The sequence below is a fragment of the Anolis sagrei genome, chromosome 7 (genome assembly GCF_037176765.1).
Source record: "Anolis sagrei isolate rAnoSag1 chromosome 7, rAnoSag1.mat, whole genome shotgun sequence".
NCBI lineage: Eukaryota > Metazoa > Chordata > Lepidosauria > Squamata > Dactyloidae > Anolis > Anolis sagrei.
The window spans coordinates 33,187,951-33,212,065 of record NC_090027.1 but is presented as its reverse complement, the minus strand read 5'-3'; the positions used below and the strand labels follow the sequence as shown (position 1 = coordinate 33,212,065).

Below are 24,115 nucleotides of genomic sequence, written 5' to 3'. Positions count from 1 at the left end.
ACAATATTTATAAAATTATGATGTAATACAATATAATACTAGTAATAATACAATATTATAATTATATATTTACATTACATGTAATATTACTAATATTATTACAATATAATGGTATAGTGCAATATAATAATATATAATACTGATATTGTACTATGCTAATAATATAATATACTGTATGAAAATAAATCTTGTAAGCTGCTCTGAGTCCTCTTCCGGGTAAGAAGGGTGGCATATAAATGCCGTAAATAAATAAATAAATGGTACCTACTGATTTATTTACATTTGCATGTTTTTTAACTGCTAGGTTGGCAGAAGCTGGGGCTAACAGTGGGAGCTCACCCCCGTTCCCCGGATAAGAAACGCCAACCTTTTAGTCAGCAAGTTCAGCAGGTCAATTGTTTAACCTGCTGCATCACCAGGAGGAAAGAGGAAGTGGGTTATTTCATCCCTGTGCCCACTCCAACACCCACTGTCCAGTGTTCTGTGGTGTTCTGTGGTGCCTTCACGCACCACATCCAGCAATCCTGGCTTCCCTTTTTGCATCAATTCTCCTCTCCACTGTTCCAAGAATGCAACCAGCCAGGCTTGTCCAAGAATCCTTCACGAACTGAAAGGCAGCCAGCTCCAGAAAGCTGCAACGGTTGCCACCAGCAAGGAAACCCAAAGGAAAGCATCCTGTTTTGAAGAGGGCAGCCTTCTCTTTAGCACGGAAACACAACAAGGATGTTGCTGAACATCTAAGAGATGGGGAATGCCGTGAAAAATGCAGGCTTTGCTCAGGGGAAGGGTGGAGGAGGAAGGCACGGCAAAGGGCATTCCCACCAACGTCTTAGGGCTTGATGACTCATTTGTGAATGTTAATGTGACACAGAAAGTGGAAGCGCTTATGTTTTTAAGGGAAGGCACGACGTAATTTCTCTCTCTCTATTCAGCTTGAAGAGAAATGGAAAGAAGTATTGTTTATTTCTCGCATTTTTACCCTTTCCTTCTCAACTCAGGACGGCTAACACTTGGCAACAATTAGATATAACAAATACAATAAAACAACAATTAAAACAATAAATAGAGCATTAATTAAAACCATGAAAGCAGTAATGTCAGCCGTATCACCATTCCAGTTGAATCCAGATCCAAAGTACTAGTATGTCTGCTGCCCAAAAGCCTGGACCCACAATCATGATTTTAATTTCTTCCCAAAAGACAGGAGGGATGAGGCCGATCTCAAGCAAGCACCTTGGTCTCCCTATGGATGTCCCGGTTCTCTAACACTCTCTGTTTCATTTGGAAAAATACTGCTGTCTATTGAAATACAACACCACCTGAGCTTTGCGAGTGCAGCATTGTGCTGGGCGCTGGTGTAATACTGCTGTCTATTGAAATACAACACCACCTGAGCTCTGCGAGTACAGCATTGTGCTGGGCGCTGGTGTAATACTGCTGTCTAGTGAAACACAACACCACCTGAGCTTTGCGAGTGCATCATTCGGTGGGGCGCTGGTGTAATACTGTTGTGTATTGAAATACAACACCACCTGAGCTCTGCGAGTGCAGCAGTGGGCAGGGCGCTGGTGTAATACTGCTGCCTACTGAAATACACCATCACCTGAGCTATGTGAGTGCAGCATTGGGCAGGGTGCTGGTGTAAGGCCCGTCGCAAACTCTGTTCCTGCGGGAGAAAACCTTGCTTGCAAGTCCCTGACGTCACGAGACTCCGCCTCTCGCCCCGCCCCTTTCTCCGCCCCTTTCTCTTTGCCAGCGTGGTTTTTCCTTTGCTAGGGCAGCATTGCCAGCGTACTCTCTCAGTTGGCAGAATTCAACTGAGAGAAAATGCGGGCAATGCTGCCCTAGCAAAGGAAAAACCACGCTGGCAAAGAGAAAGGGGCGGAGAAAGGGGCGGGGAGAGAGGCGCAGGCTCATGACGTCAGGGACTTGCTAGCAAGGTTTTCTCCCGCAGGATCCTAGTTTGCGACGGCTCTAATACTGCTGTCTATTGAAATACTATAAAGAAACACCGGGGAGAGTGAAACACCCTGATAACGTCGCTCCGTGAGTTTCTTACTAAGAACTTCTTAAAACTAAAACTAAGAATCCTAAACAGACTGAAGGCCTGGCATGTTAACAAGATAATTTGCCAGATAATTTGCTTACTTCTACAAAAAGGGAGTGACAATTTATCTAAGCTATTTTGAAACCCTGAAGAACTCTTTTATCAGAAGACTCGGCGTTTCTCTTGAGTTGTTTTTCTACGGATATCTACTGCAAGTCATAGACTGTAGGTCATGATTTCTGAAGTTTTATGGAACAGAACCCCGACTTGTGGAAAAAAATGTTGGCAATAGACAATAAGCTGGAAAAGGGGAATCCTGATTCAAAGGGCGAGACTTTCTCCGGCAACCCTGACTGTGTGGGAGTACCGGGATCCAGATAAACCGAACTCTTTGAACAGATAAGCTGAACTTCTTGCAATACCATCTTATACAGTGCTTTCTGAGACTCTGACAACTGCTTTTAAAGAAATGGTGTATACAAGGAATAATTACAGAGAGAAAGCATTACCTCTGCTCGGCCCGATACAAACACTCGTAGCTAAGAGGCCACAGCTGACTGAGGCAGCTGGGGGAGAAGAGAGCCCTGCATTGGCTCCTGTTCTGGCGAATGGCCACAGCCAAGCAAAAATAACTGACTTCTTTCCTTTTTATTCTGCGGATAAGATATGTAACGCTCATGTAAGAGCTACAAGTGTGGCCCCAAAAGAAAAGGAAACCACTGAGTTCATGTCTGGAGGAGATGTATGGAGCTGGCCGACTTGCACCGGAGGATCCCCACAGAGGGACTGCCTTTCTCCCTATGCTCCTGAGAGATCGGCACAGCAGTGGCCCCGCCCAGTCTCGCAGCAGCGTGGAGAACAGGCTGGGGACTGCTCTGCTTTGGAGGTGAAACTCTCTGTTCTCTCAAACGATCTGCAGTCAATTAAGAAATACCTGCAGGAAAGTACCGGGCTCCTGAGCACCCTGGCCAAATTAATCAAAATGGAGACACTGGAAAGCCGGTGTAACTGTGACCCTCTCAGGGCATCACCAGATCTGAACACTTCAGCACCCATTGGGAAGGGTACAGCTACCCCTTGCCCCAGGGACATAAAATTGACAGAAGTTGACAAAACCAAATGCCCCACAGACACCCACAAGGACCAGGCAAAAAGTCTGAATATAAAAAAAGAGGGGAAACAAGGAACTACATGCACCCTGTCAAGACGGCCTAGGAACAACAGACGAGGTCTAAAGAAATTACTAGCTTTAATTCCACCCTCAAAGTCCACCGCAGCAAGGAAAAAAAGCAAAAGTAAAAAAGGTCCCCCAAAGCCAAGACACAGAGACACTGGACAGGGCAAAGCAGACAGCTCCAGTCCAGCAAATCCCAGGTGCCAAAAGCTCAACGTGACAACACAAACTACTTGGGCCCACCAGGAGACCAATAGGATGGAAGAGAAGGATGAAACATCTCTGGAAGAGGCCGAGGCAGTCATCAGACCCACCTTGCCAATAATAGAACAGCAAAGCTATGGAGAGATGAATGATGACAAAGGACAACACAGGGAAAACTGGAGTCTGGTCCTTGAGCCAAAAAGGTTGGTGCTGATCAAAGTCCCAAAACCAGGGAAACTGGTCAGCTTGGAGGAACGCAGAGCCCATGTGCTTGGACTTCTAGAAAGGGTTTTACAGGGGGGGTTGTTTCCTTCCGACATAGATCAGGTTGAATATCTAGACAACGATCAAATACACATTGATGTTATAGTCTCCTTTGCCGATCCTAATTTAGCCAAATTTGTGGTAAGAACCAAAGATCTTTTTCTGGAACAAGGCATTGTTATCACCAGATTTTTTAGGAAGGTGTTTACCCAAAAAGCCACAGATAACTCAATGCTAGTAAAGGAACTGAATGAGAGTAATGACCAGCGGCTGTATTCCCATATGGCCCAAGATGTTCGACCCACTGACAGAGGGAAAGACACCCATGACCAGGGATATCTGTTAAGTGATGAGGAACAGTCTCTGGTTGCATCTTTTGCAGATCTGCCAGGGATGGAGCAAAGATTGATCATAGAAAGAATTGAGGCGTTAAGCGACCTTTTGAGGAAAATTAATAGAAAATGCCAATACTCAAAGGAGGTAGGACACAGGGAAATAACTAAACAGCAGAGTGTTGCCCTAGATAATGCAAATTGGCTAAACATGAGATTTCTATACCCTGAGGAGAGAGACGAGACCACTACTAAACATTTCCCATTGTCCCCAAAGGTGAATATTATCAAACCCCAAAATACAAATCCTTGTGTTTACCCTGACAATTCTCTTATCATATGCCCATGTGAATCGCCCCTGGGCACTGAAGCAGAGAGCAAGGGGGTGAATGAGAACACAGCATGAGAGATATACAGCCATACGGGGCTCCAGGATACCTGCAAACAAAAGACCATCTCCTGGAACACAGCTATAGTAGCAGCTCCAAATAACATCACCAAGCCTATAATCTCCAATGTGAGCAGCTTGAATACATCCCCGGATACTACTGAATGCCTAGCAGAAGATACAGAGAGGCACAAAGAAATCAGGCATCACCTGGGATCATGCAGTACCACTTTAAAAAACACAGTAAACAATCATGTTTCTGGAAACTCTACTCGAACCTTAGCTGGAAGACTATTAAATACCTCCAGCCAACTCACATCATCACATCAGACCTGCCAGCTATCACTCCTGTCTTGGAACATTGCTGGCTGGCGCAACAAGATGGCCGACCATTCTTTCTGTGACTTTATTGGAAGATATGATATAATCTTCCTGCAAGAGACCTGGAACTGTGACAATTTAGAGTTAAATGGGTTCAAATCACACCTCCTTGAAGCAGAGCCCAGTGCAAGGGGAGGTCGCCCTAAGGGAGGACTTGGGATATTAATCTCTACTAAACTTCGAATCACCTCCTCGAGGCTTGTTCTGTTGCCTAATATCGCGATGTCTTTGGTCATTAAATTTCGCCTATCCACTTGGCTATTAATAAATGTGTACTTCTCTCCACTACGCCAAAGACAGCCAATTAAGAATAGGTGGCTCAAACTACTAGAATTCATAAACAAAATGACCACTAAGTACCCAGAAGCTTCACTGATTCTGACTGGAGATTTTAATGCCAGATTGGGCCCAAATGATGATACTATCTACAACCACTTTGGCGAATACCCCCCTGAAGCAGAAACAGGACATCTGGTTCCTGTGAGACAATCCAAAGACAAAACATGCAATTTCTCTGGCCTGTGTCTACTACAAATGGCAAACAATTTAGATCTGGTGATCTTGAATGGGGGAGTTGAAGGAGATAAACATGGCGAATTCACCTTTACATCTGGAATGGGGGCATCAACAATTGACTACTTCATGGTATCATATAACCTGTTAAATCTAGTCACAAGATTTGAAGTGGTAATACGAACTGAAAGCGACCATTTGCCTTTAACTGCAGTCATAAATTTTAAGGCACAGGGACTACTTGCAGAGTCTGACCCTGGACCCTTACCTGCGGCTGAGTTAAGATTTTCCCGCATTAAATGGACCACCAACCTGGAGCAGTCCTCAACTGCTGCTCTACATTCAGAAAACACACTCAAATTAAGAGATGCCCTCTTATCTGCGAAAACATCAGAAGATATATTATGCGCATACCAGGTCCTTCTCACACACCTGCAAAAACATCTGCAACGCAACAACCATATTAAAAAACGTTCCTGCCATCCTACGTCCAAACCCTGGTTTGACCAAGAGTGCCTAGAAATGAAGAAGCTGCTACTTGAAAAGTACAAAGAGTACAGGAGGTTAGACTTGCCATCACTACCTGCAGAATGGCTGCCACTGAAAAAGAAATACAAAAACCTAATTAAGGAAAAAAAGAAGCAGGCATTGAGATCAAACTGGCAGAAACTAATCACCGCTTCGCAAACGCATGACACAGCTGCCTTTTGGAAGATGGTATCCAGGGGCTGGCAAAGCAACCCCCGTGGGCTAGACTACCACATCCCTGTGAAAACGTGGGAAAAATTCTTCAGCAGCACGAGCAGAGGGAGGAAAGCTGAAGTTTTAATAACTTCACAAGATCTTAATGGCCTGCCAAACTGGCCCCCTGTCTCAACATCTGAAATCGGCAGACTCATTTCCGAACTCAAACCAGGCAAAGCCCCAGGAAGTGATCATATACCCTCTGAACTGCTGAAAGCTAATCCTGAGTGGTGGGCACCAGTCCTAGCAGCCCTGTTCACATGCATTGATCGAACTGCCTGTATACCATCGGATTGGGGGCTTGCAATAATTGTCCCCATTTATAAAAAAGGCAACAGATCAGATCCTGCCAACTACAGACCAATCAGTCTTCTAAGCATCATCAGCAAACTGTATGCTTGTCATCTCCTAGACAAACTATTAAGCTGGTTGGAGGAAGAAAACTTCTTAGAAGAGGAACAGGCAGGTTTCAGAATCGGACGTTCAACTGTTGATCAGGGCTTAATACTACAACACTTAGCAGAAAAATATTCCTCTCCAGCCGGGGGAACGCTTTACACAGCCTTCATTGATTTCAAGTCTGCATTCGATTCAATCCCAAGAAACAGACTCTGGAGCAAACTTGAGGCTACTAAGATAGACAGGCGCCTGCTGGTTCTCATCCGCAGCCTCTATGAAAAAACTCACCTGCAAGTGAGATGTAACCAAGAAGGCCATTTGACTAAGCCAATTCCCTCATTTACGGGAGTAAAGCAAGGTTGTGTTCTTGCTCCCACTTTGTTTAATATTTATATTAACTCCCTCATTAACTCACTTGCAGGAGTAAACCCTCACCCCCCTAAATTGGCCGGGAGAGCAATATCAGTCTTACTTTACGCAGATGACGCAGCACTTTTATCACTAACATGCGTTGGGCTGAGACGGCTCCTAAAAGGGTTAGATGAGTACTGCAAAGCTGAACAGCTCATAATTAATAATGATAAATCAAAAGTGTTAGTTTTCACACGGAAAAGATGCATACACCGCTGGCAAATCAATGGGCATCCAATTGAGCAAGTTAAACTCTATAAATATCTAGGAGTCATTTTCCAGACTACCGGTTCTTGGAATGCCCAAGTATCCCATTCTATAGCAAATACACAGCGGAGTTACAACTCACTTTTATCATTTTTTTATGGAAAAGGTGGCCAGCATGTACCTTCGGCAATTCAAGTTTTCAATGCTAAGATTCTGCCTCAAATGTTATATGGAGCACAACTGTGTGCATTTAAAAGTGTCAAGGCCTTAGAAACCATCCAGACAAAATTCCTAAGAACCATCCTTGGCCTCCCAAGCTGTGTGCCTAACATAATTTTACTTTTGGAGACAGGTCAGATCTCTGTTGAGTCTCGGATCTGGATGTATAAATTAAATCTTTGGTTAAAACTAATATTTTTGCCCAAAGGTTTGGCTCCATTGACCCTTGATGATCTATTCCAATCAAGGTGGAAAAAGATAGTTCAAGAGAAAATCCTAAACCTTGGATTCTCAGTTAAAAATATCCTGACCATGGGCTATACAAAAGCCAAAGAAAACATACGACAGCGTATCTGGGACACTGAGCTGCAAAACTATCTAAGCGCAGCCTCTTTTCTTCCAATCTTTAAAGATAATGGAAGGGCACTGCTACCTGCAGAGTATCTAGGCAATCTAACTATTCCCAAACATAGGAAGGCGTTCTCTTTGGCTAAATACAATGTACTCCCTTCTGCTGTATTGGAGGGAAGATACAACAAAGTACCATACAATGAGCGCCTATGTCCCTGTGAGGACAAGACAGTGGAAACTGTGGAGCATGTTTTGCTGTACTGCTCTTTTTACCGTGACCTTCGTAAACATTTTATAAATCCAATTCTAGAAAGTCTACCAGGGAGATCTGCAAGGTTTTATACAGATTATCTCCTGTCTGACCAACACCCCAAGGTCACTGTCAGGGTTGCTAGCTTCTGTGCAGCAGCTATGGCTTGTCGCCCCAAGATGCTGACACAGACTTAGAAAGTTTTAACATATATTTTACCATTGATATTTTAGTATTTAAATGTTTAACATCATTTTAATTACTTTATTCAATATTGGGTTTTAAACTCTGTTTTAACATTGTTTCCTGATACCCAGATGTTTGTGTAACTTGATGCTTGTATACTTCTGTACATGTGCTTGTACATGTGTGTGTACTCTGACACTCGCACACCCTGTCACTTGTACCTTTTGATGCTGGTCATTGACCGTAATAAATGTTTATTATTATTGAAATACAACACCACCTGAGCTCTGTGAGTGCAGCATTGGGCAGGGTGCTGGTGTAATACTGCTGTCTATTGAAATACAACACCACCTGAGCTCTGTGAGTGCAGCATTGGGCAGGGTGCTGGTGTAATACTGCTGTCTATTGAAACACAACACCACCTGAGCTCTGCGAGTGCAGCATTGGGCAGGGTGCTGGTGTAATACTGCTGTCTATTGAAACACAACACCACCTGAGCTCTGCGAGTGCAGCATTGGGAAGGGTGCTGGTGTAATACTGCTTTCTATTGAAATACAACAACACCTGAGCTCTGCGAGTGCAGCATTGGACAGGATGCTGGTGTAATACTGCTGTCTATTGAAATACAACAACCCCTGAGCTCTACGAGTGCAGCATTGGGCAGGGTGCTGGTGAAATACTACTGTCTACTGAAATACAACACCCCCTGAGCTCTGTGGGTGCAGCATTGGGCAGGGTGCTGGTGTAATACTGCTCTCTATTGAAATACAACTACACCTAAGCCCTGCGAGTGCAGCATTGGGCAGAGTGCCGGTGTAATACTGCTGTCTATTAAAATACAACACCTGAGCTCTGCGAGTGCAGCATTCGGTGGGGTGCTGGTGTATTACTGCTGTGTATTGAAATACACCACCTGAGCTCTGCGAGTGCAGCATTGCGCAGGGTGCTGGTGTAATACTGTCTATTGAAATACAACACCTGAGGTCTGCGAGTGCAGCATTTTCCCAAATGAGAAGGCAGCCAATGTTTTTTTCCTTCCTATGGCTGTAACCCCACAAGAGAGTGGCTCAAGAGAGAGGATGCTCCCGATTGGTGGAAAACCGCTCGCAGTGTGGGAGCGCCTCGATGATTGGTCGCTGGAGGCCTTGGAAGCCCCCCAGTGTAGAAGTGGGGTATCCCTTTCTGCCTCCATCCCAGCTTTTAGACCAAGCGTGGCTGCGGACCAATCAGTGCTTGTTGCTAGGCAGATTATGCTAATGAGCCAAAGAGCACTCCCCCCCCCCGCTCTGCAGCTACCATTGTGAGGTGAGGGCAGGTGGGCGGGATCGATCTGTGGCGCGGGCCTGGGAGCCCGCTTGGACGCGACGCCGCCGCGGAACCCCCTCAGGTAAAGCGATGGGACGGTCCTGGGAGGGAACTGGGCCGCAGCCTCCCGCTAGGCCCCGGCCAGGGTTTTCGGGTTGTTGTTTTAGTCGCACCCAAGATGGCGCCGGGTCCGGGGCAAACCGTTGGCTCCGGCGGGGTGGGGGGAGGAGGCGGGCCACCCCTCCCCTGCCGGAGAGGTACAGTCCGCTCCCCTCTCCTTGCCCTGAGCGGGATGCCCCATCCGGCCCGGACAGGGGGGAAAGCGCCTCCCCCTCCGCCCCGCTTGGTATCGTCCGGGCCCCGCCACCTCACCGGAATGGGGAGGGGGGGCACCTCGAAGCCATTTCGAGGCCTCTTTCCTTTCTTTCTTTCCCAAGCACTTTGAGGCAACCCTGTTTGGCCTCCCACCCCCGTGGCGTGTAGATCCTCTTTCCCATTTCTTCAATCCGTCACGCTTTCGCAATACTGTCCTCTCTAATCCGTATGGACGTTTTGCTCTCCCCCCCTCCCATCGCTCAAAGTGGTTGGGGCGGACGAGGGATGACCGTTGGGCACGAGCCGCTGGGGCTGTTGAGGAGCGGGGGGAGGGGGAGGGGGGCGTCGGAGTTGCGGGTTTTGATTGGCTGAGGGGTTTTCCTCGGGGCGGGGCCGGTTACCTGGGCAACTTTTGGGGTCTTGGGCAGCTCAGTCGCTCCTTGGAAGGCCAAGGCCTCACAACTCGAGTGGCCTCGCGCAGTTGTTTGGCTTTATTTATATTTATATCACGCTTTATCCCGCCAGACAAAGACTCCAAGCGGCTCACAATCAAATACATTGCAACTTCATACATACAATAATAAAAGAATATCGTTATATATTCTATATTATCAGTAGTGATTATATTTAATATATTAGTATTGCTATATTACAGTATTACATATTATATTGTATTATAAGTATTATAGGGTCTTACATTATGCTATTATCAATATAATATCCATATATTAGTATATAATATATTAGTATTGCTATATTACACTATTATATATTGTATTATAAGTATTATAGTGGCTTACATTATACTATTCTCAATAGAATATCTATATTAGTATCATAATATATTAGTATTGCTATATTACACTATTATATATTGTATTATAAGTATTATAGTGGCTTACATTATACTATTATCAATAGAATATATATTAGTATCTAATATATTAGTATTGCTATATTACAGTATTACATATTAGGTTCTTATGGGTTTTTTCAGGCTATAGGGCCATGTTCTAGAGGCATTTCTCCTGACGTTTCGCCTGCATCTATGGCAAGCATCCTCAGAGGTAGTGAGGATGCTTGCCATAGATGCAGGCGAAACGTCAGGAGAAATGCCTCTAGAACATGGCCCTATAGCCCGAAAAAACCCACAAGAACCTAGTGATTCCAGCCATGAAAGCCTTCGACAATACAGTATTACATATTGTATTATAAGTATTATACGGTCTTACATTATACTATTATCAATAGAATATCTATATATAAATCAATAAGCATATTTATTTACAACATTGCAACTTCAAATATACAATAATAAAAGTATATATATATATATATATATATTATATTATTATATATTATATTATTGTAATACAAATGTCTGATTGCTCCTGACATGATAAATAAATAAATTATATATTCAAATATACAATACTTCAAATATACAATAATAAAAGAATATCGTTATATATTATTATATATTATCAGTAGTGATTATATTTAATATATTAGTATTGCTATATTATAGTATTATATATTATATTGTATTATAAGTATTATACGGTCTTACGTCATACTATTATCAATATAATATCTATATATAAATCAATAAGCATATTTATTTATTTACAACATTGTAACTTCAAATATACAATAATAAAAGTATATCGTTATGTATTATATATTATCAGTAGTGATTATATTTAATATATTAGTATTGCTATATTACAGTATTATATATTATATTGTATTATAAGTATTATACTGTCTTACATTATAATATTATCTATATTATATCTGTATATAAATCAATAAGCATATTTATTTACAACATTGCAACTTCAAATATACAATAATAAAAGTATGAGTATACAGAGACTCGAAGCGGCTCACAATAAAAAACATTACAACTTCAAATATACAATAATAAAAGTATATTGTTATATATTATATATTATATTTAATATATTAGTATTGCTATATTACAGTATGAGATATCATATTGTATTATAAGTATTATACTGTCTTACATTATAATATTATCAATATAATATCTATATATAAATCAATAAGCATATTTATTTACAACATTGCTCCTTCAAATATACAATAATAAAAGTATATCGTTATATATTATTATATATTATCAGTAGTGATTATATTTAATATATTAGTATTGCTATATCACAATATTATATATTATATTTTATAATATAATATAATATAATATTGGCGCCCCCGGTGGCGCAGTGGGTTAAACCCCTGTGCCAGCAGGACTGAAGACGGACAGGTCGCAGGTTCAAATCCGGGGAGAGGCAGATGAGCTCCCTCTATCAGCTCCAGCTCCTCATGCGGGGTCATGAGAGAAGCCTCCCACAAGGATGATAAAAACATCAAATCATCCGGGCGTCCCCTGGGCAACGTCCTTGCAGACAGCCGATTCTCTCATACCAGAAGCGACTTGCAGTTTCTCAAGTCGCTTCTGACACGATTAAAAAAAAAGCTATATTACAGTATTACATATTATATTGTATTATAAGTATTATACAGTCTTATGTTATACTATTATCAATATAATATCTATATATAAATCAATAAGCATATTTATTTACAACATTGCAACTTCAAATATACAATAATAAAAGTATATTGTTATATATTATATATTATCAGTAGTGATTATATTTAATATATTAGTATTGCTATATTACAGTATGAGATATTGTATTATAAGTATTATACCGTCTTACATTATACTATTATCAATATAATATCTATATATAGATCTATATAACAACAATATAAAACAACTGAATATATAACGCAATATAGAACAACGAAGAACAACCAATGGCCTGGAATAGTAACAATATCTGATCTTGGGTGGGTGGGCAGATGCAATCAGTTTTGAGGAGACGGCTAATGGATAATATACAAATACTGGATGATAAAATTAGGGATGGCAATAAAGGGTGAGACATGATTCTAAGCAGGGAACAGTAGAAAAGTGCAGGAACTGGATTTTCTGGGGGCCAGAATTTCCTGGCACAGGCACAGTGGAACATCCATGTCTTTAGTTCTTTGTAAAATATGGACAAAGAAAGTGCCAACCTAATCTCCCTGGGGAGAGAATTCCAGAGCCAGAGGGCCACCACTGAGAAGGCCCTCTCTCTCGTCCCCACCAGACACTCCTGAGATGGAAGTGGATTAGTAATATTACATGTAATATATAATATAAAATTATATATTGTACTATATTATTATACCTCAATATTTGTAAAACACTATCAGTATATAATACTATTGTTATTCCCTCTGCCCCATTTGGTGCCATTACACCTTTACTCACAGGAGTTGCGGTGGCCCAATGGGTTAAACCTTTGTGCTGGCTGAACTGCTGACCTGAAGGTCGGTGGCTCGAATCCGCAAGACGGGGTGGGCTCCCGCCTGTCAGCTCCAGCTTCCCATGCGGGGACATGAGAGAAGCTTCCCACAGGATGGTAATACATCCAGGCATCCTCTGGGCAACGTCTCTGCAGACGGCCAATTCTCTCACACCAGAAGCAATTTGCAGTTTCTCAAGTTGCTTCTGACACGATTAAAAAAACCTTTCCTCACCAAATGTGTTATTATATGTATATATTTTTTATCTTCCTTTCTTCACCGAGGCTCAAAGTGTGCTCAAGACAAAAAACCTACAGTTTACCATTTCGAACCAGCAATATATGTACATTAGAATAGTTCAGAATCGTTAGAATTAAAACTAGTGAAGTCATCAAAACAATGCAATTATACTTATATCCTGCTTTCCTCTCTTGGCGAGGCTCAAAGTGGCTTGCAAGACAAAACACACACACAGTTTACCATTTCAAACCTGGAATGTATAAACATTAGACTAGTTAAAATTAGTGGGAATCACACAAAACCATGCAGTACTAGGAAAATCACAAAAAGTACAATTATATCCTGCTTTTCTCTCTGAAGCAAAGCTCAAAGAGGCTTATAAAACAATGCAATTTAACATTAAAACCTACAACATAACCATTAAATTTTAATGGTTTAAAGCAAAACTATTCCAGTAACTAAATACTGCTTTTTTATTTATATATATCTTGCTGTTCCAGTCATTGTCTTTCTGAAATGCTGCATACGTTTACTTCTACTGCCTGAAGGCCTGGTCCCAAGACCATGATTTTAATTTTTTTCCTAAAAGCCAGGAGGGAGGGAGCGGAGCTTACCCCATTTGGGAGTGTGTTCCATAGGCGGGGGCCACAGCTGAGAAGGCCCTGTCTCTCGTCCTCACCAGATGCATCTGTGCTGTTGACGGGAGCAAGAGCAGGGCCTCCCCGGATGATCTTAGATTATGAGATGGGACGTAGGGGTGTATGCGTTCGGACAAGTAAGCAGGCCAGAACCGTATAGAGCTTTATAGGTCAAAACCAGCACTTTGATATGTATTTATGTGCTGACACACACTGGGCCTATAGCAATTGTCTTTTAAAACAGGACGTGCTGTTTGTGTCCAGCGGGGCGCCGGGGTGCCTCGGCTGAGAGGCCCTATGGATTTTCCTAAACAAAGTCTTTAGACACTTGGAAAGTTGAACAAAGTTCTTTATTATTGTTTAGATCTTCAACAAAACACACAAATCTTCTTAACTTGCCCACAAAGGACAGTCAGCTTGCTTTGTGAACTATGTCTTTTACAAGGAAAACCCTCCGACCCCTCCCTGGGCAATCTCTTTAGGCAGTCTGGCGTGGGGCCTTACTCCCGGTTCCAATTTGCTTTTTGGGTATCTGAGTAAACCTTACCAGCCAAAACTTTAGAGATTTCCCAGCTGGAGACCTTTGGATCTGTTAAACTGTTTTCTTCAGAAGCTTTAGGGCTGTCTTCCCTAGAGGCTTGTAGAGCTGTGAGGCTGCAAATTCCCCAGCCAGAGCTTTGAGAACTGTCATCCCCAGAAGCTTTGGGACTATTTTCCTCCGGAGCTTTGTAAGAAACGGAGCTTCTCTACAGGTGGGAAAAGCTCTCATGTCCTGTAACTGAGCTTCTAAACTGTAAGACTGAACTAAAAACTTACTTTTCCCTCCCAGAACCCTGGGGAAAGGGGCGGAACTAAAGAACTTAACGATGATAGGCAGGTGGCTGGCCCTATGGCTGCAGCCTGGAAGGAACCACCCAACTGCAAAATGCATGGCCAAAACAAACACATGCATAGAAAGAAATTTTAGGCTTCTGGTACAGTTGTACCAGCACAATTTATATTCCACTTTCCTCTTTTTAGCTAGATCTAAAGCAGATTCCAAGCCTAAAAACAATACCATTTATAAGTTAAAAGTGTAAAGAAGGGAAGAGAAAGGAAGAGAAGGAAGGAAAAAAGGAAAGGAAAGGAGGGAAGGAAAGTAGAAAAGGAGGGGAGGAAGGAAAGTAGAAAAAGTATGAGGGGAGGAAAAAAAGCAAGACAGAGAAAGGGAAGAGAAAAAAGGGAAGAGAAAGGAATGAAAGAAAAGGGAAGGTGTATAATGGGCAGCAAGGAAGACATTGTGAGGTCTTTTATGAGCTGGAGAAGGGAGAAAGCAGGTGGGCAGTGCTTTCTCCAACCCCTGGGCAGCCCAGGGTATACATCCTAATATTGAGATAAAGGAGAAGTTGCTATCCTTTTTGTATATTATGTGAAATGTTCCCATTTCAACACAGCTTTTAAATGAGAGGTTTGTTGATTTTTACACCTTTAACTGATATGCAGACGTGTGAGGTCTTTATATATTACGGCAGAAGATGAATAGACAAGGTAGTATTGTGGGAGTCCTTGCATGTTGCGTAAACATGGTATCAAAAGGCGTGCTAAACTAGATTAAATCCAAATACACTACGTATTGTTGATTTGTGGATCGGCTGCCTGCCTTCCTTGTAAAGATAGAAAAATGCAAAAAGTCACCAGGAAATTAGCATAAAGACTTTGATTACGACTATGTTTCCAATTCTCGTGGATGTTTAGCAGTTTTCTTTTAATTACCTTGTAGATATCGAACAGGTTGATTCCTTCTGACCGCACGGTTCCGCATCTGCGGTCTTGGGTTGCTATGGCAACTGCTACTCCCACGGCAATAGCTTTGGTACCGCAGAAACTGGGGCATCCTGTTCAGTAGCGGAAACAAATTGATGAAATTAACGGTTTCACCCAACAATTCCAATCATCCATTATTAGCTTGTTAGCATGGATGCCTTTCACAGCCCCCTGTGTTATAGACCTCCATATAAGTGAGGTCTGTGACTATATGCAGAGGGACATTTTTAGGAAAATGCACATTGTTTATGATTGCAAAATCGTTGCTGTGCCATGTAGGTGCTTGATGCAGTTGGATCAGAATAATAGCAGAACTCAATGTTTCAGCTATCAAGCAAATACTGTCTTCACAATGTAATCTATACTTAGAGCCAGAGGGCCATTCTTAATTCCATTGTGATTGACATTTCTTTACTTTCTTAAACTCTCATTCTGTATTACTTACTCATTCTTTACTTTCATTCATTACTTTATGAAACTGTCATCCCTTTCCCAGCTGTATGGATTTGCTGTCAAAGAAAGATGGGAGTAGAATTATTATATTTTTCTTTAATCATAAATCACCATGACCAGTGGCAGCTTTCGGTTCGACTTTTGCATTGCATATTATGTTAAGTTCTCCCCCGCACCATCCTTATGGTTTCTTAACCTACCAATTTAAGTTGATCTCTAATCATAATTAGCATATTGTGGTGTGATTTTTTTTTCTATCCAGAATTTCCTAGACTTCAGTCTTCATTGTTCCGGATTAATAATACCTACATTAGTATTTAAAACACCATGATGGCATGTGTGGCAATTGATTTTTTCCCCCAAATAAAGTCTGAAAGGAAATGATTCCATATCATTTCTTCATGTTAACATTCCATTGCTGTGACCCCTTGGTATCCACCGTGGTTTAGTTTTCATATAGTGCTGACTTTAGCCTATAAAGCCCTGAACGGTTCTAGCCCATCTCAACTGTCTGAACGCATCTCCTGCAAAGTCTAAGATCGAAAGGAGAGGCCCTACTCATGGTCCCACCGTCCTCACAAGCGCGACTGGTGGAGACAAGAGACAGGGCCTTCTCAGTGGTGGCCCCTTGCCTGTGGAACTCTACCCAGTGACATTAGTTTGACTCCCTCCCTCTTATCCTTTAGAATGAAATTCAAAACCTGCTTATGGGACCAAACGTTTGATTAGTAGAGGTAGCAATTTGAGACCCAGTTTGTATGAATGACACATGACCTGGACAACGATTTCAAACTTGTATGAGTTAAACAATGTTTTTGTAATGTTTTAATTGTTTTTATCATTTATTACTGTTGTTGGCATTGAATGAATGCCTGTTGTGAAGCTGCCCCGAGTTCCCCTCCAGGGGTGAGAAGGACAGAATACAAATATGTGAAATAAATAAATATAGTCCATGGATACCAAAATCAATGGATGCTCTAGTACAGGCATGGGCAAACTTGGCCCCTCCATGTGTTTTGGACTTTAACTCCCACAGTTGTTACGGATTGTGGGAGTTGAAGTCCAAAACACCTGGAGGGCCCAAGTTTGCCCATGCCAGATCTAGTACCATTATATACAATGATATAGCAAAATGGTTTCTCTCAAATAAGATGGCAAAATCAGGGTTTGCTTTAGGAATGTATATATGTATTTTCAAGCCATGGAAGGTGGAATCCGTGGATGCAGAATCCATGGGTACAGAGAGCTGTGTGGAAAGAGAAATGGCATGGAACTTGAGACCTTAACTTTAGTTGCTAGCTGCCAGGATGTATTAAGTTGTATATATGGTGAATATATAGTGTACATAATTGTTCCTTTTCCTTTTGCAAAACTACAAAATAGTGGACAAATTCATTATTTGGTAGTTTTGCAGTTTCTGCAGTTTTGTAGTTTCAAATTCAGAAATACAGCCACAGTTTGTGAACTCCACAGGGATCCTTTTTGCCCAAGGACTCGGGTAGAAGTAATTAAAGAAATAAATTATCAAATACAATACGTTTTGGGATTGTAAAATTAGTAATATTGTCCCCGAAAGGAAAACTGAAATAGCCCAACAGAGATACTTTCATTTTTATTTTTGGAAAAAGAGGTTATAGGTTTATATTTCTCTGAAGGGGAACTCAAGATGACAAACACAGAATGATATATTTTTAAAAAAAGAAATAATAAAAATGCAAGCGGCAATACTTTTTAAGAAATAGATCAACATACACAGTAAAACACTCAATGGCCACTCAAATTAGATTATACTACTCAAAGCAGTGGAATCTCAGGACCTAATGCTTCTTTGTTTACAGAGCATTCCCTATAGCAAATTTATGTATGTATTTATGTATTTATTTTACTGTATTTTACCCCATTTTATCTTATCCCGAAAGGGACATAGAGCGGCTTCCAGGTTGGCAACAATTCAATTCCACAACAAACACAAACATAAAAATACTATATACACCATACATTAAAATCAGTAAAAAAAAATCATAAATGTCAAGACAAATCAATACATTAAAACAAACTGTTAAAACAACATAAAATCCAAAGTCATCATCCAGGAGCCATTCCAATCATGTTACAATCACTTCATGGCTACCTGTTGCAGTGTGCTACTCTCCGAAAGCTTGGTTCCACTTATTAATTCAGTCAGTTATTAGTCTACACCAGTGTTTCTCAACCTTCCTAGTGCCAAGACCCCTTAATACAGTTCCTCAGGTTGTGATGACCCCTAACCATAACATTATTTTCGTTGCTACTGAATAACTGTAATGTTGCAACTGTTTTGAACTGTAATGTAAATATTTGATATGCAGGATGTATAGTTGTAGTTGCTGGGATTTATAGTTCACCTACAATTTATAGTTCACCTACAATTCACTGGACCCAATTTGACACCAATACCCAATACGCCCAAATTTGAATAATGGTCGGGTTGGGGATTGATTTTGTCATTTGGGAGTTGTAGTTGCTGGGATTTATAGTTCACCTACAATCAAAGAGCATTCTGAATTCCACCAACAATGGAATTGAATCAAACTTGGCACACAGAACTCCCATGACCAACAGAAAATACCGGAAGAGTTTGGTAGGCATTGACCTTGGGTTTTGGAGTTGTAGTTCGCCTACATCCAAACAGCACTGTGGACTCAAACAATGATGAATCTGGAGCAAACTTGGCACAAATACCCAATATGTCCAAATGTGAACACTGGTGGAGTTTGGGGAAAATAGACCTTGTCATTTGGGAGGTGTAGTTGCTAGGATTTATAGCTCGCCTACAATTAAAGAGCATTCTAAACCCCATCGATAGAATTCGGCCAAACTTCCCACACTGAACCCTCATGACCAACATAAAATGCTGTGTTTTTTTATAGTTTCTGCCAACCCCTCTGACACCCCCTTGCGACCCCTTCAGGGGTCCGGACCCCCAGGTTGATAAACACTGGTCTACACATTTTTGGTTGTTGTAATGCTAGGAGATGCCCCAAATGAAGTTGTGGGATAGAATATATGGACAGAGGTGGCTCTTGAAGAACTAGGTCTGAAGACTTTAAAAGTCGACAAGCACCTTGATTTGCCACCATTGCTTGATCTGGAAATGTATTTATTTCTCCTTGCACAGAAGCAAAGGTGGCAAGCGAAGAACTAGTGTAATTAAATTAAAATAGGCAGTACGTGGGCAATGTTCGTAGGTCCCATTGGCAGTCAAACTGCCACATTTTGCACTGTTTGCAGTTCCCAGAGACGTTTCAATAGTGGCTCTTAGGTAGAACACATTTTGGTAGTCTGTTGAAGATCACTAGAGCGCAGCCTTTCTCAGGAATGTCTGTTGCATCTAGTACTGGAATTTCCCCTTAATGCTGAATTCTGAAGCACTCGCTGCATTAGGGCAGGATGACTGCTACCTGCTCCTTCCATTTGCCAAAAGCCAGCATCCCTTTTGCCACAGATGGTAGCGACCAAAGGCCATTGCTTATAGCACTCACCTCCTAAGTGGGATAAAATGCATGTGAAGCTATGTATCTGGAAAAACCAAGTATTTTAAAAAAATACATCTTTCACCAAGGTAACAAAAAGCTATGGCCAAGAAAGCTACATATTGTATGGTAGGCTGCATTATGCAAATGAAGCATATGTCTGTAACAGCAATTGAAATCAACCTATAATTATTCAAATTAAGCAGACACATCTATCAGAATATGGACAACTTTCCCTTGCTGTTAGGTCTTTATATTCATCTCTGATATCTGGAAACCCATTTACACAGATCTACACGGAATAATTAATTGTCTGGATACCATATGCTGTGATGAGAGTCTTGAAAAGCTAGATAATATACAAAATCCTGCAGCAAAGGATTTCATTTCATTAGCTCATTTGAGAGGACCTTATATTTGTCAGTGTAAGTGATTATCTCAAACCGGGTCTTAAATGCTTGTATCAGAACCTTCGCAAATTATGTGTAAGATTGCTATATTCCACTTCCTCAAATCTGATCAAATTATTCTAATTTGCTTTGTAATTGTGCATATCTAACATATTAACTGTTGCACTTTTCTTTGGCCAGGATTCAGCCTTCATACAATATTAATTAAATTTATATCCTGCCTTTTCTCCAGCACAGGACTTGGGATGGCTTATAACAAATTAACATAAAGTGCAACTAAAATACTATTAGTACAAAGGGTTTTTAAAAACACACAAACAAGAGAATTCTGTGAAAAACAAAACATTAAAATGGCACTTAAAACGTAATTGAGATAAAAAGCCCCTTAAGCCACATGAACTGTGAACCACAGCCGTGCTTCAACCAAAAGGCCTTTGCCTGCTGATGGAAAGAGCAGAGATTGAATTTTCCTAGTGGGAGATTGGCTTTATTGTTTCAACTGACCAAGAGAACCTATATACCTATATACTGCATTGTCTAGACTTGGACTTGAAATAGAGAGACCTAAACTGGTTGATTATGGAATTTGCCCCGTGACCCCTGTCCATATTTGAGGTCCTATTTTTTGTTGACTTGCATAGCTTGCCATGCTCATTCTCCATTCAAGTCTCATTGATCTAACTATTGTATGTTCTGGTGTATAAGACTACTTTTTAACCCAAGAAAATCATCTCAAAAGTCAGGGGTTGTCTTATACACGGGAATAGTTTTATACGCTGGAGTAGCCTTATGCATGGGAGTTGTCTTATGCATGGGAGTTGTCTTATACGCAGGAGTAGTCTTATACGCCAGGAGTCGTCTTATAGAGCGGGGGCTGAAACTTCCAATCCGGATTGGAGAATCTGAAAATCTCAAAAATGGCAGCAGCCGCGTCACTGCCATATTCAGCGACTGTATGAAAGCATTAAGGGCGACGCTGTACAAGTACGGTAGAAGAAAATCCATTCATCAGGATTCATGGACTTAATGCAGTCCCAATGGTGAGGTGAAGGGGCGCCTCATAGGAAAGGTGTAAGTGAAGGGCCCGGGGTATGGAAAAAAGAGATAGAGTGGCTCTGGGCCCAGAAAAACACATCTCTTTTACCTGTCTGGCCCACCCTTGTATCCTATTATGGTACCTCCTCCTCTGCCTTTCAGATCTTGCTCCTGAAGACTGCAGGTGCGCATGTGCGAGATCTGAGAGGCAGAGAAGGAGGTACAGTAATAGGAAAATTACCATATTTAAATCAAATCTGATGCTTTTAAAATCTTATTTAGTGTGTGTTGGAAGAGTAGTCTTATATGGCGAGTATGTCCCAAATTTTAACTGGAAAAGTTGGGGGTTGTATTGTAGGCCCAGTCGTCTTATATGCCGGAATATGTGGTAGTTCTTGCTTCTGAGTAAGCAAGCAAACATGCAATTACAATCTTAAGCAAACTGTGTTGGTGCATTGTGCTTTTGGGGCTGAGAACATGTATGGACAAAGCCATCTCATTTACGTAATGCTGGTGGGTGGTGACCTAGTGATATTGCTGGTCTATGTAATATATTAAATTTTGTTAACCTGCTGCTTGTTATTCGGATCCATGGAAAATAAGCCCATTATGACTTCCTTCATATTAACTTGCGCTGTAGTAGCCCAGCACCTTTCTAATGTGTTTGTGGCCACCTGCTGTCATTGCCAGCTGTGCAAACCAAATTGTAACAAACCTGTGACGCCAGCTTCAGAGCAAGGCCCTTTTAAGATCAGGGATATATATAAATTCATTCTTCTATGGAGGATGTTAATAGATGTGCTTGCCAATTCTGGACGTTGCATGAACGGTAGGAGAAAAATTGGAAGCTGGATTTTAAAATGTGGCTTTCTTTTCTGGTTTCTTTTATACTCCAGCAAATCCTGTGCAGATGAGATAGTCCACCAGTGTGATTATTGTGGGATCATAGAACGTGTTTGATTTTTGAAGGGAAATTTTCCTCATGGCGACGACGTAGTTCTAGAGGAGTGTTTCTCAACCTGGGGGTCAGGACCCTGGGGGGGGGGGGTCACAAGGGGGTGCCAGAGGGGTCGGCAAAGACCATCAGAAAACACAGCATTTTATGTATTGTCGAAGGCTTTCATGACTGAAATTACTGAGTTGTTGTAGATTTTTTTCGGGCTATATGGCCTGATGTTTCACCTGCATCTATGGCAGGCATCCTCAGATGATGCTTGCCATAGAATCATAGAATCAAAGAGTTGGAAGAGACCTCACGGGCCATCCAGTCCAACCCCCTGCCAATAAGCAGGGATATTGTATTCAAATCACCCCTGACAGATGGCCATCCAGCCTCTGTTTAAAAGCTTCCAAAGAAGGAGCCTCCACCATAGATGCAGGCGAAACGTCAGGAGAGAATGCCTCTAGAGCATGGCCATATAGCCCGAAAAAAACCTACAACAACACAGCATTTTATGTTGGTCATGAGGGTTCTGTGTGGGAAATTTGGCCCAATTCTCTCTTTGGTGGGGTTCAGAATGCTCTTTGATTATAGGTGAGCTATAAATCCCAGCAACTACAACTCCCTCATATCAAGATTATTTTCCCCAAACTCCACCAGTGTTCACATTTGGGCATATTGAGTATTTATGCCAAGTTTGGTCCAGATCCATCATCATTTGAGTCTACAGTGCTCTTTGGCTGTAGGCGAACTACAACTCCAAAACCCAATGTCAATGCCCACCAAACTCTTCCAGTATTTTCTGTTGGTCATGGGAGTTCTGTGTGCCAAGTTTGGTTCAATTCTTTCATTGGTGGAGTTCAGAATGCTCTTTGATTGTAGGTGAATTATAAATCCCTCAACTACAACCCCCAAATGACAAAATCAATCCCCCCTTAATCCCACCAGTATTCAAATTTGGATGTATTGGGTATTGGTGTTAAATTTGGTCCAGTGAATGAAAATATATCCTGCATATCAGATACTTACATTACAGTTCATAACAGTAGCAACATTACAGTTATTCAGTAGCAACGAAATTAATGTTAATGTTGGGGGTCATCACAACCTGAGGAACTGTATTAAGGGGTCTCGGCATGAGGAAGGTTGAGAAACACTGTTCTAGAGCTTCTAGTGAATTAGCTGAGCTTCTCACAACCATGAATTTAGCTGATAGTAATGATGAGCAAAGTGATGGGCAGCAACCCACTTTTCTCCACAGTTGAACAGAACAAGGGTGTGCATAATCTAATCACACATTGCTTTGTTGGATTTCAAGGCTTTTATCACACAGTACATTTATATAATTTTGGCAATAGCCTTAGAGTTGCTGGAAGAGAACAATCAGCTTTCCTCTTCTTCCATTGTTTTTAAGGGAAGCACAGTTCTGGCACATTTCGTGTGATATTTTAAACCTGGAATGAAATAGGGAGAGCAAGTGAGAATTGCAACAAGATGTCTTTTATTCTGTATATAATGCTTAGAAAAATTAGTCTATAAGTAACAGAAGCATCACAGCAAACATGCAGTGCCATATAGGTAAAGGCAAAACTTTCCCTTGACATTAAGTCTAATTGTGTCTGACTCTGGGGATGGTGCTCATCTCCATTTCCAAGCCAAAGAACTGGTGTTGTCCATAGATGCCTCCAAAGTCATGTGGCGGCATGACTGCATGGAGCGCCATTATCTTCCCGCACCTATTGATCTACTCACATTTGCATGTTTTCCTTCTTCTGGGTTGGCAGAAGCTGGGACTAACAGTGGGAACTCATGCCACTCCCCACATTCAAATCCCCAACCTTTCGGTCAGCAAGTTCAGCAGCTCAGTGGTTTAACCTCCTGCGCCACCAAGGAGCCCGACACACTTTTTAGGCATACATTATTTTGCAACACAAGTAATTCAGTTTTACTCTCAAACTGGTTGTTAAACCAACCACATTTGCGTGTTTTCTAACACCTAGGTTGGTAGAA

At 41.5% G+C, this 24,115-nt stretch overlaps 1 protein-coding gene across 1 annotated transcript in view; it reads left to right on the top strand.

The window, feature by feature from the left end:
* Window positions 1-9,271: 9,271 nt before the first annotated feature.
* Window positions 9,272-24,115, top strand: part of PRDM10 (PR/SET domain 10) — a 105,713-nt gene continuing 90,869 nt past the window's right edge. The window contains exon 1 of the mRNA XM_060787621.2: window positions 9,272-9,457. The gene's annotated coding sequence lies outside the window, so the exon portion shown is untranslated. The remainder of the gene's footprint in view (window positions 9,458-24,115) is intronic.